General features: G+C 47.6%; 1 pseudogene; it reads left to right on the forward strand.

Moving 5' to 3' along the window:
- Window positions 1-12,720: 12,720 nt before the first annotated feature.
- On the forward strand, window positions 12,721-14,306 carry LOC119332834 (annotated as a pseudogene).
- Window positions 14,307-20,519: the final 6,213 nt, after the last annotated feature.

Raw genomic sequence — 20,519 nt, forward strand, 5'->3', positions numbered from 1 at the left:
TACGGCTATTTTTTATTCTACGAGACTACTTTTACAGGTGCAATAACCAGTATGAATATTTTTGCCTGACATATTTTTTCTTGTTTCGCCCATAATATGATTTGTTTACGTAGATTGAAGTTTGGACCTTTTTTATTTGCGAGGAATTGAAGTTTGGACTTATATTCGTTATTGACAGGAAACTAAATTGCAATTACCAATCCGCACACTGAAGCTGGAAACAGACGTGTGCCATTGCTGGGAACATAGTAAATGTACTAGATCAGATGGCAGCAAGGAAGACTTGTTACAATATATAAAACGCCGAGGAGCCGATGCATATGCAGTTGGTATACTGGTGGCTGATAACGTAAGTGCATGTGTTCCTTTCCATTAGATGTTTCTCCTTATAAAGTTTTGAGTTGTAAGCACGGATCCTGTGCGGTTCTACAGATTGATACTACAGACTGGTGTAGAGGTGGAAACCACCTAGGTTTGTAAGTTACATAGGGTCTCCTCGTAACTTCAGCCTTTTGCATGCATTTATATGAAAATATACTAGTAACATTTTAAATATATGAAAAATACAGTAAGGGCAGAACAAGAGCTGGGCCAGCCGGGTTGCTGTGCTCATGACTTTTCTTGCATTTGGGTTAAGAATATCAAAACGGTTTTTGGCCAGTCCAGGCATCTTTCTACCCCTGACTCTAATCATTAACTGGTACATGTTACTAATATAACATCCAAAAGTATAGTTTATCATAAAGCTAATATTTCTGAATTATAAATATCTTCACATGTCAGTGTTTTATTATTACTTTCTACATAGCAGCATGTGATAACATCATCATATCTCTCATGTAGCGGACGGATGGGGGACAAGTAGGCTGTTGAGTAATTTGTTAGGGTCTGTATAATAATGCTATATTACAATGCCATGTAAGATCATTGGTTAGGTGGTAGAGAGAAATAGAAAAAAAAGGTATTTTCTTCTCTTAGCTAATATATGATCACTTAATAAGAAAGATAATCCTTTCTCTACGATATTGTATGAGATGTCTTCTCCTATTCACACAGTTTCTAATTTAATAGTAATCACCACATAACTTTTGAATCATGCAAATATTAATTACAATAACCCTAGGTGACGTGCAATACATAAGACAAGACCGCCTTATCAATGAATGTGCAACACCTTAAGCTACCTACAAGATTAGTGTACATGAATAATAGCTACCTTACTTCTCAGAAAAACATCAAAACAATTCTACCTAAAAAGGAAAAAAAATAAGTTAGGCTGAAGCTAATGTACACTCCCCGTAAATTTTCATGTGACGGAATCACTAGATAATTTTATTTTGTTTGTTAGAGAAACTTGAGACAAACTTGATGCAGTTGAAGGGTAGAGTAAGAGATCCCTGGATTTACTGGATGGAAATAATTTGGCAAATTCAAATGTTGACATGTGTGTTTTGCATATATTCTAGGAGCAAGCATTTTCAGTTTGTTTCCATTTCATGCAGAATGGTGTGGATGTTCAAAACTTTCTGTCCACAATATTTGGAGGATTCGTTGTCCTTTCCTTCACAAACTTAATTGGTACCTCCAAGGGCGATTATCCTGAGTTCATAAGATTGGGGCTTTATGTTGGGTACGTGCTTCTTGTTGTATTGACATTCCTTGGGCTCACGGCGAAGAAGATGGCGAAGCCAGCCATGAGGGTGGCGGCAGGCATGTCGATTGCTGCAGTGACAATATCTGCGGTTTATGAGGTTTCAGAGAAAGTCTACATCAGGAGTTTTATTGGGATATTAGGGTCCATTGGAACATTGGCGATGGCTGTGGTTAAGTGGAGGTAAGCACTAGGAATTAAGCTTTTCAGCCATGCATTACCAATGTATATATTACTTACATATTTTTGCCTAAAAATTCACTAGTATGCAATTAACTGATTTTTATATTTACATCCGTCAAAGCAAAGGTATGTATGTATTTCATTCAGATATACATGCAAGTATTTATATTTAAATGGTTGGGGGCAAAATCTGCATCTACTATTTTAACAGATATTATCAGAACTTTTTTATGATTTGTGTTAAGTAATTATTTGATACATATACAAGGAGCGAGTAACTATATTATAAGCCGTGTAGAATTGTAATTCATAGGAGTAGTTATTATACGCCCCTAATAAAACAATATACAAAATGCAGTAAAGTTGTATATAAATATTGTAATTTGGGATTTTAAGATTCAACTCACAAATTTACTACATTTTTCTAAAATTTCTACATTTAATACACAACTCTACTATATATTGTACACTTCTTATTAGAGGGGTCTAATAGCTTATCCACGGTCCTACTTAGAATAAAACTACAATCCCCTTTACAAGTTGTACAGTAGCCTATTCAGCAACTCACATGCTCTACCTTGTCGCTGCCCGCTGCTCCCTCATTGTTGCCTCCTGCCTTGCCGGCACTCAGCTCCGCCGTACGTGTTGTGACCACGTCTTCAACAACCACCACGCACAAAACCTCTCTCCACTACCGCGCACAACACCTCTACTCGCTGCCCAGTGCTGCTTCCACTCACTGCCATGGTGCTCCCTTGCCGCCGCACACCTTTTGGCTCTGGCCTCCACCAGCCGCTGCTGCACACCACGCCTCCACTCACTGCCATCCCTCGCCACCGACTCCCGCCCTGCCATGTATTTGTAGAAAACATGCAGACAAATATGGAGCACCAAAACATGTATTTTGAATATGTCTTTTTTGCTTCTCAATATAATGTGGAATTTGCACTTCAAGTTGTGTGATATGGTAGATACACAAATATGTTAATCAACTCAATTCTCTTCAGATTTTTATAACATTTTGGAAAAGCTACGTCAAAGTGCAAAGCAATATATATTCAACCGTGTGTAATTTTGTCCAAACTAATTGGTTACTCCAGTTTATTTTCATCACAATGTCTTTCTCCGTATTTTTTTTGCAAAATACACGTGCATGCCCAGGGAGAGAGAGAGAGAGAGAGAGAGAGAGAGAGAGAGAGAGAGAGAGAGATGTTTTTAAGTTCAGTAGACTATAAGTTTATTTAATTGTAGATTCACGTATACTTGTTTCAGTTTACACACAACTTACTTAATGTTTCCAATGAACATTTATGTTTTGATCCTGATGTTTGATATATTGTTTTCGTCTGCAGGTGATGTTGTTGCCCGGGTCCGTTAGAAGATATACTGGTGCCCGAAGTTATGAGAACTTGAGCGGCATTATATTGTTTGTTGGCTCATATTGGCCATCAAGTTCTTCGGAAGATGTACAAAAGTCTTTTCAGTAGGATTCGATCAGTTTTTTCTGTCTTATTAGTACATTGTTGGCAACAATCATTGTCGAAAATATTTCCGTATTTTTCTTATTTCATTTTAGTTTTATTCTGCAGATTTGTTAATATAACTTGAAGCATGAATGAGGCGATTTAGCTCCCAGGCTCATGTGAGCCCTGGATTTTAAAAGAACTTTCTAGAGCCGCTTACCTGGCGAAAAGGGAAATTTGATCTTAACCATCAATGAATTAAGGTTAAATTTGGCTATCTAAATATGGTTAACAATATAGAAAATAATATTTTGACACATTTTATCAAGGAGCTAAAATGAAATGCTACCTGGGAGGGTTTCTTACTAGTGGCATAACGGTAAATTAAATGAGGGGTGTGCTAGTATACATTCGAATATAAAAAAAATGACACCTAGGGAGTATTTCTTTATTACATTTCATTGTAGAATTGAAAAGTACCATTTCCCACTTAACTTACTCATACAATGCAATACTCAAGCACGAGTCTAGACCTTCTCACTTATGGGCTAAGGAAAATAATGATGTCCGTTTATGTGAAGTCAAAAATCAAGAAAGGCTTGCATGAATGGGGTTGGATCATTAGGCAGTGTTAAGGCCTTATAATCGATGTTAACACAAGGAGTAGGGATGGTGTGCACGTACAGTCATACCGATCATTGGTTGCTGATTACCTTTGATCCGGTTTTGGATGTAGATAGTCCCTAACTTTCCCCCCGAAGGTGACCCTTGGTATCAAACCCACGGTAACAACGCAGACGCAAAAGGTGAGTCTGGCAAGCTTTTATTGACCTAAATAATTCCAGTTTGCCGGGTCAAAATTGCACAACTCCAAGGGAGAAAACAATTGAAGATATTACACAACTTTCGGGCCACTGGTCGACGTCACCAGGTGAAGCTCACGTGGCCGCTCGTGGTGGCGGGGCATTCACCCGCGGCAGCCTCCAATTTGTAGGGCGCTAGGTTCGGGCGGTTTGTCGGCTTGCACGGGGGCTCAGGATCCCGGCGACTGGCGGCTGTGCTTGCGTCCTCACATGGGCACGGCGACGCCTGCATGCGGCGTGGTGTCCAGGGGCTGCGTCGGGGTAGACGGGAGGCGCGGTGCTATGGTCAGATCCACGCATGCGTGTGTCAGTTCTGTCCCATGATGGTGCTGGTGCATGTAGGCTAGGGGGAGGGCTGTGGTCCTCTCCTTCCTCTTTCATCCATGGCAACGGTGTGAGACATATGTTAGATCACTGGTAGAAAAAGAGGCTTCCGTCCAGCCCCATTAGTCGCGAAACTGTAGGAACCGCGACTAATGAAGTCTTTAGTCGCGGTTCGGCAGACGAACCGCGACCAAAGGCCTGGGCCCAGGGCGCTCGGTGGCCAGCTGGTGCACGTGAGGGGCTTTAGTCGCGGTTGGCCAGGCCAACCGCGACTAAAGGTGCGCAAAGGCCTTTAGTCGCGGTTGGCCAGGCCAACCGCGACTAAAGCTCCTCCCCTATATATACCAGTTCAGCACGCTCACTTAGCCATTTGGTGCCACTTCTCTTCACAAGCTTCACAAGGGGGTGTAGGTTTGCTTTTGGTTCCTCTTATGCACACAAGGTGTTTGATGAAATGCCGTAAGAGGGTGAAACAAACATGATATGAAGTGTTGGAGCCACACTTGAGGTTCCTCATTTATTTTTTCCTCCTCGATCGTGGTTAGCAACTTGAACCTTTCATGCATGTGTGTCATTGATAAAATATGCATGTGTGCAGTTTATTGTTTAATTTATATTGTTTGTAGCTAGTTAGTTTAACAAATGCATGATGGTTAATTATATATTTTATATTATAATAATGCAGATGAATCGGCAATGGATGTACGGTAACCGACTCTCCGGCGAGTTCACTACGGGTTTGAAAGATTTCCTCGTAGTGGCTAATGCGAACAAGCAGGGGGGTTTTGTTATCTGTCCATGTGTTATCTGTAAGAATCAGAAGGGTTACTCTTCCTCAAGAGATGTTCACATGCATCTGCTTCGGCACGGTTTCATGCCAAGCTATAATTGTTGGACCAAGCATGGAGAAAGAGGGGTTATAATGGAAGAAGATGAAGAAGGGGATGATTTCATCGATGAAAGCTATCTTGCTCATTTCGGTGATACTTTCATGAAGGATGCTGAAGGTGAAGGGGAAGGTGAAGAAGAGGCACGTGATGATCCCGTTGATGATCTTGGTCGGACCATTGCTGATGCACGGAGACGCTGCGAAACTGAAAAGGAGAGGGAGAATTTGGATCGCATGTTAGAGGATCACAGAAAGGCGCTGTACCCCGGATGCGATGATGGTCTGAAAAAGCTGGGCTGCACACTGGATTTGCTGAAATGGAAGGCAGAGGCAGGTGTAGCTGACTCGGCATTTGAAAACTTGCTGAAAATGTTGAAGAATATGTTTCCAAAGGATAACGAGTTGCCCGCCAGTACGTACGAAGCAAAGAAGGTTGTCTTCCCTCTAGGTTTAGAGGTTCTGAAGATACATGCATGCATCAACGACTGCATCCTCTACCGCGGTGAATACGAGAATTTGAATGAATGCCCGGTATGCACTGCATTGCGTTATAAGATCAGAGGCGATGACCCTGGTGACGATGTTGAGGGCCAGAAACCCAGGAAGAGGGTTCCCGCCAAGGTGATGTGGTATGCTCCTATAATACCACGGTTGAAACGTCTGTTCAGGAACAAAGAGCATGCCAAGTTGTTGCGATGGCACAAAGAGGACCGTAAGTCGGACGGGGAGTTGAGACACACCGCAGATGGAACGCAATGGAGAAAGATCGATAGATGGTTCAAAGATTTTGCAGCTGACGCAAGGAACATAAGATTTGCTCTAAGTACGGATGGCATGAATCCTTTTGGCGAGCAGAGCTCCAGCCATAGCTTTGATGCAGCAACCGAGAATGGGCAAAAGGTCACATATTATGGTTACATAGAGGAGATATGGGAACTTGACTATGGACCCTCCTTTAAGGTCCCTTTGTTCCGGTGCAAATGGTTCAAGCTAACAGGAGGTGGGGTAAAGGTGGACGAGCAATACGGAATGACAATGGTGGATTTCAACAATCTTGGTTACCTTGACGAACCATTCGTCCTTGCCAAAGATGTCGCTCAGGTTTTTTATTTGAAGGACATGAGTAGCAAACCGAGGAAACGGAAAGATAAGAAAACGATCAGTACATCATGCGATGATCCAAAGCGCCACATTGTTCTTTCAGGGAAAAGAAACATCGTGGGAGTGGAGGACAAGACAGACATGTCAGAAGATTATAATATGTTTGGTGAAATTCCGCCCTTCAAAGTGAACATTGACCCAAGCATTAAGTTAAATGATGAGGATGCTCCATGGATACGGCACAATCGTAAGCAAGCAGGGACACAAGGGAAGAATTGATGTGTAACAATTTATTGTACCAAACTTTGTATTTGGTCGATGAACTGAATGATGTATCAAACCTTTTGTCAAACCTTCAAGGGGTTTTAAAATGAATTAGTTTTATTTTTCTGATTTTTTTGATATATAATTGTATTTTTAAGATTTTAAAATGAATTAGTTTTATTTTTCTGATTTTAAAAGGAAAAAGGAAGAAGAAGAAAGAAGGAAAAAGGAAGAAAAAAACAGAAGAAAAAAACAGAAGAAAAAAGGAAAAACAGAAGAAAAAAACAAACAGAAGAAAAACATAAAAAAACAGAAGAAAAAAACAGAAGAAAAAAGGAAAAAGGAAAAAAGGAAGAAAAAAAGAAAATATGCCACCTACTGGGCCACCACCGTGGAAAATAGGGTTCCCCCAGAACGATGACCCGTACGGTTACAGAAGCCGTAAGAGAAAGATGGATCGGGAAGCAGATGTTGTGGCGCGGTTGGCATCGGAAATTGATGTGATGAAGAAAACCATGAGTGTACTAGTAGCCGAAAGAGATGCAGCTCGGGTGCAGCATGAAGATCATCCAGCGGATCTCGGAAGCCAGCAGCGGAGAAGCAGCGTGGCTTCCACGGAGGCCCCACCGGCTGGTGCAGATGCACCGACGATCGAAATTACTGCACCGGAGCCTCTGGTGGTCCAAATTACTGCACCGGAGCCTCTGGTGGTCGAAATTACTTCACCGGAGCCTCCTCGCTACCCCGTGGACGATATAAAGGAGATGAAAGAATGTCATCTGTATTATCCTATCGGGAACATGTCCATGAAGGTAGCCATCGGCAGTGCTTTACCATGTTTACCTGGAGCACTCCACCACAACAACCCCATTCAAGATGGCTATGCTCGTGTCACGGTGGAGGACATAGTCCAAGGGTTTGAGGACCTGGAGATTAACATTGCTACACCTGAAGGGGAGAAAAGACTTGGAGATGTCAAGCGCCATTTCATTCTATGGCAAAAGAAGTTTATCAAGTTTCCAGGCGAGGCGCCAAGGACAACAAGTCCACCCCCCTATGGTGGTGGTGGTGGCGGTGGCGGTGGTGGTGGTGGTGGTGGTGGTGGTGGCGGTTCACCTACACCTCCGTCACGTCAGCCGACGCCGCCCCCCAGTCCACAACGTCCGGCGGGTGATCAGCCGCCGCCCCCCAGTCCTCGTCCGGCGGGTGATCAGACGCCGCCCCCCAATCCACCTCCGGCAAAGAAGCAGAAGCAGTCCTGAATTATTAACCCGGACCCTTATGTACCTAAGACCACAAAGGTACCGGAGCCATCACTGAAGCCTCTCCCCACAAGGCCTTGGGAACGTAGTGCCGAGGAAGTCAACACGGCCGCGGCTGCTGATTTGGAGAAATGGAAGGCGGACTGCAAGAAGAAAAGAGAGCCCGAGCCCAAGCCAGTATTTTCTGATGAGCAAAAGAAGTGGGCTAAGTCATTTTTGAGCACACCGTCCCAAGCCGCGAAGAATCTGCCTAACGACTATGCACGTGAACTTCGCAGGCAGGCACTCATGTTCAAGGAGAACAAAGAGCGGGAGAAGGCCGAAAGTAAAAAAAGCGGGAAACAAGTTGCCCAGCTCGGGGAACAAAGTAAACAATCGATTGCCCCGCTTATAGTGGAAGCCTTCTGTCCGGATGCCCCCGAGATCATACAAGCTGCGGCAGCACAGGGATTGACTGTAACGAGTGCCAGAGAACAAGCGGCCAACTTAGGTATTACTCTTCGTGAACTGTTAGGCCTTGATGAGGCGCCAGTGAAGGAGGTAGTAATTACATATGTCAAGAATGGGCCTCTCGTCGAGCCTGCGCAGGAAAAGGATCTACCTCCACAAATGAAAGGTCTGCTGAAATGGTACAAGGGTTACATAAAAAATAAAAACGCCAAAGAATATATTTATGCGGAAGTTAGACATGAGCATCACTTCAAACATTACTATGTACAAATTGAACTGAGTGAATTGTTCCAGCTTTTCAATCTGCGCGAGCTCGATAAATCTATCATCAGTTGCTACGTTCTGTAAGTGATTTATTAATTTCTACCCCATCTCGTTCATATTGCCTGCACTATATATATGTCCTAACTATATTGTTATGTCCGCTATTATACATGCAGAATGAAGATTAAGGAATGCAGAGTAAGGAACATCCATGATGTTGGGTTCATTGACCCACACATCGTTAATGGACATGTGTTGGAGCGTTACCCCGCCGACGTGGAGGCAGACCTGTGGCAGTTTCTTACAAAGCAGGAAATCAAAAGTGATATTCTATTTCCTTACCATTTTGAGTGAGTGTTTCTGTCTTGAGCACATTCTCTTTTGTTTACTCCATGCATGGTATGTGGCCGGCTAATCGATGAGTTATGCATGACGTACTGTGCATGTATCGTGTCCGCAGGTTCCACTGGATTCTGCTAGTAATTAAAGTTAACACCTCAGAATGTCTCGTCCACGACTCTGTGAATATGGATCCAAAGCTTTGGGGCGGCATGAGAAGAATGCTGCAGAAGTAATTATTTTCATTCATTTGCGCTCTATATCGATCGGCCTATTTCGTTCATTTCCTAATATCAAGTAACTAATTAATAACTCTCTTGTTCATTTAATTTTCTTTGCCTCGTAGGGTTTGGAGACGGTTCGTAGATACAAAGGTCGGTGAATTCAAAAAAGAGCTAGAATTCAAAATGTTAAAGGCTAAAAATGATGGGGATATTCAGCCACCGGAGACCAATCTATGTGGATACTATGTCTGTGAGATGATCCGGAGATACACCTCTGAGCGGGTTCCGAGTGATACCAATGCTCAGAGGAATAACCTCCGGTGGATGCTTAGTCCAGAAGCTCGCTTCCGACCACTTCAAGAGGAACTAGCTGGATGGTTCAGCAGGGAAGTCCTCCATCCTAAAGGAGAACACTATTACGAGGACGTAGAACTTTATATGCATTAAATCATGTATGGAAACTTGTTCAAAATTGTATATGGTCATCCGATGATATTGAATATATATTGTATATTCCTCTTGAATTCTTTTTGGTTCTAATTTCAAATTTATTTGAAATTGTACATTCATATGCATGTATGTAGTACCGTAGAATATATGAAACTCCTTCAAAATTAAAATAAAGCACAAAAGAAATAAAACAATACAAATTAAACAGAAAACAGGTTTAAGGGGGGGGGGCTAAAACCCTAAACCTGCGGCGGCCTTTAGTCGCGGTTGGCCAGAAGAACCGCGACTAAAGGTCCTCCGCCCCGACGGCCACCTGGCGCCCACGTGGACGGGCCTTTAGTCGCGGTTCTTAAGCAACCGCGACTAAAGGGGGGGGGCCTTTAGTCGCGCCCGTTCGGTCGCGGTTGCGCAACCGCGACTAATGGCAGTTGCGAACCGCGACCAAAGGCCCTTTTTCCACCAGTGGATCTGTTGCCGGGCAGCCGCAACGGACTGGGCGCAGTTGCCCCTTATTTCATACTTGGACAACTTGGTGGTGGTGGTCTAGATTCAGTCGACCAGGTAGTGGTTGCTGCACACTTTGCTACTTGCCGAAGTATTTTTGTACGTGTGTTTCCTGTATGCATCCTACCAATATAGAGGCCGGATGTGTGGTTATGATGTTTGTATCCTCTTGATATTTCAGTTTGAGCCAATAAAATACCCCTTTGAATAAAAAAATGTTAGAAGTAAACAGTCAATACAAAATGTTGAGAAACTGGAACACTCTTCAAATCCGCGCATCACTTTCCACACGCTAGTACCAATGCATCGGACAAGCGAATACATCAGAACCACACATCACTTTCTCATCCTAGACTAGATTACAGTGCATTCAGAGGAATCAACTCTTTTTCAACATGGCCTCAGCATCTGCGGACACGCTCCCTACTTTTAGCGAAATTGCTATGTCGAACGACGACTCATGACCAACGATTTGACTAGGCGAGCTCCGGCCATTTTATATATGAAGTGCTCGACTCGTCACTCCCCACGTCACCAAATTTCCGACAAAAATAATTTCGATGAGCACCCGTCCCTTCCACCTTCTACTCATCGGCGTCCTCCTACTCCTACTGGCTTGCAAATCAAGCTCGCAGCCCACCTCCGGCGACCAAGCCACCCTCCCTAGCTATCAAGAAACAGTGGGAAAACCCACGCCATCTTGTGTCGTGGGACCCCGTCACCAACCCCGACCACTGCGCAACTGGACCGGCGTGGTGTGCGGTGGTGAACACGCCGAGGCCGTGACAGAGATATCCTTGCACAGTCTGAACCTTAGGCCTAATTCCAAAGCACGACCACAAATGTTTCGGTCGCGTATGTTCTAGGGTAAACGGACACAAATCGTGACCCAACGCACGGGAGCCAACTGACAAACGTTCGTTTTTGTCCGCTGCCGACACATTTTCAGCATAAATTGGGGTTTTGTTTGCTTCGAAACGGGCAGCGCGCGGACGGGCGGGACGAGCGCCCTTGTCCTATTCTGGCCCGCCCGTGGGGACACAACACACCCACTTTCCCGTCATTCCCAAGAACCTCCCGCATGCATTCTCCCCCTCACCGAACGGGAGCGTGATCGCGCCGGCCACCCCCGTCCAGCCGGCCGTCGTCGACCTCGACATCACACCTGGGTACTGTGGCGTTGGCTAGTCGTCCAATAGGATGAAAAAGGAAGCAGCCCTAGCCAATTCTGACGACCAACCATCCCAGTGCCTGCAACCTGTTCGACGAAATGCCAATCCCGACGCTGGTGGCCGACGACCCCGACTACAACGCGTTCATGGAGAACGTCATCTTCCAGGGCCATGGCATACCTATGCTGGCCGCCGACACTCTGGCCAGCATGAATTATGGCCGCTGGCATGAACTACGACCGCGGTGTTTAATTTCATTTGCAAAATATTCCAGGCGACCGGACGAGATGCGTCTGCGCGTTGGGTGCACTACCAGCGCATCCAGGAAAATGGCCGGACTCCGACTCATTGCCCTACCCAAATGGACAAAATCCGGACAAAAAGGACATCGGTTTGGGATTGTGCATCGAAGTTGGCCTTACCGGCAAGGTACCGGAGTCTGTGTGCGACCTGCCGAGCCACACAAATGGAACCATTGTTCTCAAATATATTGGCTGGTAAACACAAATGGAACCATTGTTCTCAAATATATTGGCTGGTCAACACAAATGGAACCACACAAACTTGTTGTTGCCTACAATATGACATGATAGATCCCATCATCATAGCCATGGAGAAAAGAAAGTGAGAAAGAGGATGAAAAGGAGAAAAATACTAAAATCATGCTAATTTTCATTAGAAGACTAATATATGGATGGAAACGGTTAATCTCACAAATGAATTTTTGACATAATAACTATTTTTAGGGGTATTTTTTTACATAATAACTGAATATTCATATTATGAGCATAAACACAAACTAGCCCGTGTCCGGGCTGACAGTGCAACACAAATAGACCTACTTACGTAGCACATGAATCTAGTAGTGCTACGACACTTGCAATTATAACAAGTCTCTAAAGTTGAAAACATATAGACTCCACTAATAAAGATTACTACTACAAACAAACCTTTATTCACAAGTGTGAGTGAACTGGTATATATCGTCTCTGCGACCGCGACGACCGGCGACCGATGACCAGGCCACGACTGTTGTTGAGTCTTCTAGGGGAGCTTTTGCCTTTTCACGCGGATATTAGCCAATGTTTTAGATAGCGGGCTATTGCCAAATAGCAGAGGACCTCAAAATCAGCTATAGCGGAGCTATAGCGGGCTATTTGTACATAGGACTATTTAGCGACACCCTGCTGAAAAGGCTATATAGCGGGCTATAGCGGAGCTATAGCCGGCTATTTAAAACATTGATATTAGCCCAACTAGCTCTGCTCCACTCCTCACCGAAGCTCAGTAGCTAGTAACAAACTACGGACAAACATAATGGCGAGCAGCTATCCTCCATCCCACCTTCTACTACTCCTGGGCGTCCTCCTGCTGGCCGTGGCCGGCAAATCGAGCTCGCAGTCCACCTCCGGCGACCAAGCAGCCACCCTCCTAGCTATCAAGAAAGAGTGGGGAAATCCAAGGCAACTTGTGTCGTGGGACCCCATCGCCAACGCCGACCACTGCACCTGGACCGGCGTGGTCTGCGGCCGCAACGAACGCGTGGTGACTGGGATATCCTTGCCGATGCTGAACATCAACGGCAAGGTACCGGAGTCTCTGTGCGACCTGCCGAGCCTCACACACCTCGACCTCTCCTACAACAACCTCACCGGCGGGTTTCCCGGCGCCCAGCTCTACGCCTGCTCCCAGCTCCGCTTCCTCGACCTCTCCTGCAACGCCTTCCACGGGGTCCTTCCGGATGACATCAGCCGCCTGTCGCAGGCCATGGAGCACCTCAACCTGTCGGCAAATTACTTCGGTGGCGCCGTGCCGGCCGCGATGGCCGAGCTTCCGGCCCTAAGGTCGCTGCTTCTTGACACCAACCAGTTTACCGGAGAGTACCCAGCAGCCGAGATAAGCAAGGGTACCCGATAAGCAAGCTCACCAGGCTCGAGCAGCTGACGCTTGCCTGGAACCCGTTCGCGCCGGCGCCTGCACCGCCGAAGTTCGCCAAGCTGGCCAACCTGAGCTACCTCTGGATGTCTGAGATGAACATGACCGGCGAGATCCCAAAGGCATACTCGAGCCTAGTGAACCTCCAGCTAATTGCTATAACCAAGAACGATCTCACCGGCGAGATCCCGGCATGGGTCTGGCAGCGCCCAAAACTCGAGTACTTGTACCTGTTCGCCAATGGACTCACCGGCAAACTACCGCGCAAAATCAGGTCGGTGAATTTGATAGAGCTTGATGTGTCGTCGAACCATCTCACAGGAGAAATACCAGAAGACATTGGTAACCTCAAGAACCTGACCATACTATTCATGTACACCAACCAGCTCACCGGCATCATTCCAGCAAGCATAGCGATGCTCCTCAATCTTAGGGACATCAGGCTACATGAAAACAAGCTCTCGGGTGAGCTGCCGGTGGAGCTTGGGAAGCACTCGCCTCTCAGCAACCTCGAGATTTCCATCAACAACCTGTCTGGCCCGCTCCCAGAATCAATTTGCGCCAACGGGATGCTCGACGACATTGTGGTCTCCAACAACAGCTTGTCTGGCGAGCTCCCGAAAAACCTCACGGACTGCGTCCTGCTGAACAACCTCATGATCTCCAACAACAGCTTCCACGGCAAGTTTCCCGAGAAAATTTGGTCATTGCCGAAGTTGACCAAGTTGGTGATAGAGAGCAATGGTTTCACTGGGTTTTTACCGGCCAAGATACCTGATAACATCAGGTGGATTGATATGGGGAACAACAAGTTTTCTGGGGCCCTACCAACATCGGCAACCGGGCTGCAGGTGTTCAGGGCGGCAAACAACCTTCTCTCCGGCGAGCTACCGGCCGACATGAGCAAGTTTGCCAACCTTACACGTTTGGTATTGCGTGGCAACCAGCTAACTGGTTGCATAACATGAATCATACAACCACGAGTGAATTTGTTGCAGAAGCCCAGGACTCTCAACTTGTGCACGATACGATTTGAAGTTCTTGACAACGGAAATTTGGTAATAAGAGACCAAGTGAATAGTTCATCCTTGTTCTGGCAAAGCTTCGATGAACCATGTGGTACACTGCTACCTGGAGCACAGCTAGGATATAATAATATGATCATTACTAGCGAGGCTACCAATAATGTTTCTTGTTTCTTGGTTTCTCAACTGGAGAGGAATACAGACCAAACAAGAAGGTTTACTATCTCCACTTTTTACGGCTATTATCCCCGCACTTATTATTAGGGCTATTATCCCCGCCCTTCTTATTACAGCAGTTCTATTACGACCACTTATTCTGACACTTTCCCGAGCTGGATGGATATTGACGAAGATGAAGACTCTTTATCTTTGTCCAACAATTCACATGTATATGTAAGGTTGCATTCTGATGGTACTGTTCAGGCCCGTACCACACACATGTGCGGGGTGTGCGCATGCACAGGGCCCTCAAATCATCGGGGCCCCAAATTTTCATATATTGGGTATTACTAATGAACTGATACTAGTAAATTATGTCTTAAAAAAACTGATACTAGTAATTAGGGGCAGGTAGCGTTGATGGTTGAATAATCAAATAATGGAATCGTACACTCTACTAGTACTAGTGCTACTTTTTTTTTGCGGGTATAGTACTAGTGCTACTCCATAGGCAAAGAATAAACTCAGCCAATTATTACATGAGACTTTACACAAATTAATTCGCTAGCCTTTCCTTGTGCATGGCTCTCATCTGCTCTTCATCTTCCTCGGACCTCAGGCACAATTCCCCTTTCTCAATTCTTAAATCCTCATCCTGATAAAAAAAATTCTTAAATGCTCACCAATGTTCACTCCTTGCTAATGTTCCACTCTCCTAATCCCCCATCTACAGTTCAACGTTTCTCTCAACCTCCTTGACCGCCCGTTGCCGGCCCTACAACCTGTGTGCATCGGCATCAACACGAACCTCGACTATAGTTGAAGGCTATAAGTTCTTGTTGGCCACATCCTGGCTCATCAAGAAGAGAACCTAGAGTCACACATGTTGCCGCCCCATAGTTTGCTTCTCATGTTAGTCTAAGGTTGCTTCATTCCATTTTATCTCTATCTTCAGTCTTTGTTTGTCTCTTTGTTTTACTTTTTACAATGTTTGTAGAATGGGCAGTATAAGACATGATAATATAGAAAATTATAAAAATACATATATAAAGAATTGAGGGCCCACATTTTGATCTTGCACGATCTTGCACTAGGCCTCCGTTTTGTCAGATACGGCCCTGGTACTGTTACTGCTGCTAAACTATGGGGTTGTGGGACTGTGTTGTGGTCTTCTCGAGATTCCAGGAAGGAAAAACCAGAATGCGTGCAAGAAATATTGGATTCCAAGAAAAAGAAGTCATATAGCACCTGGAACTGCAAGAGGCTGTTGGGTAACGTAGTAATTTCAAAAAAAAATCCTACGCACACGCAAGATCATGATGATGCATAGCAACGAGAGGGGAGAGTGTGTCCACGTACCCTCGTAGACCGAAAGCGGAAGCGTTAGCACAACGTGGTTGATGTAGTCGTACGTCTTCACAATCCGACCGATCAAGTACCAAACGCATGGCACCTCTGGTTGATGTAGTCGTACGTCTTCACAATCCGACCGATCAAGTACCAAACGCATGGCACCTCTGAGTTCAGGACACGTTCAACTCGATGACGTCCTCGAACTCCGATCCAGCCGAGCTTTGAAGTAGAGTTCCGTCAGCACGACGGCGTGGTGACGATGATGATGTTCTACCGACGCAGGGCTTTGCCTAAGCACCGCTATGATACTATCGAGGTGGATTATGGTGGAGGGGGGCACCGCACACGGCCAAGAGATCCAAGAGATCAGTTGTTGTGTCTATGGGGTGCCCCCCTCCTCCGTATATAAAGGAGGGGAGGAGAGGGCCGGCCAAGGGGAGGAGGCGTGCCCAAGGGGGGGAGTCCTACTCCCACCAGGAGTAGGACTCCTCCTTTTCCTATTTGGAGAGGGAGAGGGAAGGAAGGACAGGGGGGCCGGCCCCCCTCCCAATTTGGATTGGGCTTGGGGGGCGGGGCGCCCTCTCCCTTGCTCCTTTCCCCTCCTTTCCACTAAAGCCCATTAAGGCCCGTATACCTCCCGGGGGGTTCCGATAACCTCCCGGTGCTCCGGTATTATCCCGATCTCACCCGGAACCATTCTGGTGTCCAAATATAGTCGTCCAATATATCGATCTTTATGTCTCAACCATTTCGAGACTCCTCGTCATGTCCGTGATCACATCCGGGACTCCGAACTACCTTCGGTACATTAAAACACATAAACTCGTAATATAACCGTCATCGAACTTTAAGCGTGCGGACCCTTCGGGTTCGAGAACTATGTAGACATGACCAAGACACGTCCCGTTCAGTAACCAATAGCGGAACCTGGATGCTCATATTGGCTCCCACATATTCTACGAAGATCTTTATCGGTCATACCGCATAACAACATACGTTGTTCCTTTTGTCATCGGTATGTTACTTGCCCGAGATTCGATTGTCGGTATCTCAATACCTAGTTCAATCTCGTTACCGGCAAGTCTCTTTACTCGTTCCATAATACATCATCCCGCAACTAACTCATTAGTTGCAATGCTTGCAAGGCTTATAATGATGTGCGTTACTGAGTGGGCCCAGAGATACCTCTCCGACAATTGGAGTGACAAATCCTAATCTCGAAATACGCCAACCCAACAATTACCTTTGGAGACACCTGTAAAGCACCTTTATAATCACCCAGTTACGTTGTGACGTTTGGTAGCACACAAAGTGTTCCTCCGGTAAACGGGAGTTGCATAATCTCATAGTCATAGGAACATGTATAAGTCATGAAGAAAGCAATAGCAACATACTAAACGATCATGTGCTAAGCTAACGGAATGGGTCAAGTCAATCACATCATTCTCCTAATGATGTGATCCCGTTAATCAAATGACAACTCTTTGTCTATGGCTAGGAAATATAACCATCTTTGATCAACGAGCTAGTCAAGTAGAGGCATACTAGTGACACTCTGTTTGTCTATGTATTCACACATGTATCATGTTTCCGGTTAATACAATTCTAGCATGAATAATAAACATTTATCATGATATAAGGAAATAAATAATAACTTTATTATTGCCTCTAGGGCATATTTCCTTCAGAGGCTTGGCTTATCTCCACGGGGAATGCAAAGAATGCATTATACATTGTGACATGAAGCCAGACAATGTACTTCTTGATGCAGAGTTCTGCCCCAAGATAGCGGACTTCAGCATGGCCAAGCTTCTAGGTCGAGATTTCAGCAGGGCATTGACAATGATGCGAGGGACCATTGGATATCTCGCACTGGAGTGGATATCGGGGTACCGATCACACATAAGACTGATGACCGAGGCACCCGTCACCTTAGGGATGAGAGTGATTACCCCATAATTCAGCCGGCGAAGGTCAATGGTCCCAGCCATGAACTCGTCGAATAGGGCCATCACCTCGGGGTTGATCACCTCCCAAAAGGTCTGGAAAAACTTCACTGGGAGGCCATCCGGGCCTGGGCCGAGGAGGGGTTCATGCACTTAATGGCCGCCCAAACATCCTCCTCGGAGAACGGGGCCGTGAGGGCCGCGTTGTCCGCGGGCGAGACGCAGCAATGGGCAGGCCAAATGTCTTGCGCTAGGGCAGGACCTCCCCGAGGGGAGGCGGAGAATAGGTCTCTGTAGAAGCCATCAACATGTGCCCGGATGTCCTCCGGTCGCTGGAGAAGGGTCAGGCCATCCCACAAGAGGGGGATGGAATTGCGGCGCCTACGGCCATTAGCAATAGCCTGGAAGTAGGCAGTATTGGCGTCCCCCTTGAGGACCCAATTCTGCGTACCTCGCAAGCGCCAGTAGGCCTCCTCGTCAGTGTAGATGACCGTGAGCTGATCTTCCAAGTCGTACCTAAGCATCCATTCGTCTGCCGAAAGACCAGCGGTGTCAGCCCGCAGGTCGAGGACCTGGATGTCATCAAGGAGAGCCTTCTTCCGCTCACGGATGTCCCGACCCACGTTAGCACCCCATCCTTTCATGAACTGCCGCGACCGCTTGGCGCAGAAATGCCAAGAATCAACGGCCGACAGGGCCCTATGGGGGGCGTCCCTCGCCTCACGCCACCTGGCGACCACCGCAGCTGCGAAGCCTGGCTGGCGCAACCAGAAGGTCTCAAAACGGAAGCTTGGCGGCAGGGGAGGGCGTTCATTCTACGAACAAAGGAGAAGGGACACATGGTCTGACCCAATCCGCGTGATCGCCCGCAGCGATGCTAGGGGACATCGAATGTCCCAATCAGGGGAGGCGAAAACTCGATCGAGGACCGAGCGAGTCGGAACAACTTGGCGGTTAGTCCAAGTGAACCTGGCCCTGACACGATCGAGTTCCCGCAGCCCCATATCCGCGATGCAATCATTGAATAATTGCATCCGAGGAAAGTTCACTAGATTATTGCTCTTGTCTTCCTCCGACCGGATGAGGTTGAAATCGCCGCCAACTACCACCGAAAACTGGGCCGACGCAACCTCCCTCCTGAGCTCAGCGAGGAATGTCTCCGACCTATGGTGGTCGGCCGGGCCATAGACCGCGATGATCTCCCATTTAAAGTTTAAGGACCGTTCGAAAACCTCCATGCTAACAAAGAACTCGCCCCAGTCCATGCGCCCAACCTCAAGGGTGGCATCCTTCACACCTAGGAGGATGCCACCCGAGAGGCCTGTGTTCCCACTAGAAGGGAGCCAGTGCCAGGCGAATAGATCGGAGCTCAAATGCTCAAGCTCCGACTGGGAGAATTCAGTACGCATCGTTTCTTGAATGGCTACAATGTCGATGCGCTCGGTTCGCATGTACTCAATGAGTTGGCGGCGCCGACCATCTTGGCCGAAACCGCGGATGTTCCAGAATAAGGCTCGCATCACGCATCCATCAGGGGGCTACTTGACCCCAAGACACGTGACGCGCTCTGGGCGCGGAGGGCGGCAGTACGAGAGCGAGTGCGGCCCCGGATCTCATCCGAGGCGGCCGACGCGTGGGTCGGGGCGCTCGGGGTGGACCCGAGCGGTGCTCCCGCGGCGGGGGCAGGGCGTGCACGGGCCTCGGCGAGCCGACCATCAAGGATCTCCCGTGCAAGGATGGCTCCTATCTGAACTAGCGGGGGGGCAACCTTCCCGCGGAATACTATGGCCGAGTCCGCTGCCACCTTAGCGAGGTGGCCAGGCGGAGCCGACTCCAAAGCAGAAAAGGAGCACGTAGCAGATGTGGCCGGGATGATCATGGTACCTGACTCGAGGTTCTGGGCAGCGGCCCGGAGGGCGGCGATCTCGGGGATGGGAAGGGCCGGGCCACCCGGCGGCTTGGCCGCCTCAATCCGAGCACTGCGGCGCGAGGAGGACACCGGGGACAAGGTCGAACGGCCCCTCCTGGAGCAGGCCGCAGTCCGAGGGGGAGGAGGTGGGGCGGCCACTGGTGTGGTCACCACCACCGCCAGGCCCGCGGGAGTAGAGCTCGACGGCGACAAGGGGGGAGCAGGGGACGCCAGGGGATGGAGGAGGGTCCGCAGGAGCGCCATCCCCCCACGGGTGGGCTGGCCGGCCGAGCCGAGGAGCCAGGAGCGACCTCCGAAGGCCCCGGGAGAGGCGGAGCCGGGTCCGAAGCCGAACCCCCCAGCGGCGCCAACTGGAGACCGGATCGGCCCTGGCCGGAAAGGAGGCGAAGATGCCGAGGGAGATGTCGTCGGGGAGCGGGGCGAAGAAGCCGGAAAGACCTGGAGACTGACATCAGAGGCGTCGAGGCCGTCATCGGGGGACGGGGGGGGGCGCCGAGTGGGTACGACCCGCCCCACCCCCACCCCTGGCGGCCGGCACAGGCGGCTGGTCCTGGTGGGGGCTGTCCTCGGAGTCGTCGTCGTCCGAGCCAGAGGGGTGGCCGTGACGTGGGTCGCGGTCGCTGCGGTGGCCCCCGGCATGGTTTTCAATTTCAGTTTCAGAAAAATTTCAGCACCAACCGAAATCACTGAAATTCAGTGAATTTCAGTGATTTCAGTTTCCATTTCAGCCAAATGATCGAAATATTCACTTGAATTCAATTAAAAATT

Source organism: Triticum dicoccoides, chromosome 7A (assembly GCF_002162155.2).
Source record: "Triticum dicoccoides isolate Atlit2015 ecotype Zavitan chromosome 7A, WEW_v2.0, whole genome shotgun sequence".
Classification (NCBI taxonomy): domain Eukaryota; kingdom Viridiplantae; phylum Streptophyta; class Magnoliopsida; order Poales; family Poaceae; genus Triticum; species Triticum dicoccoides.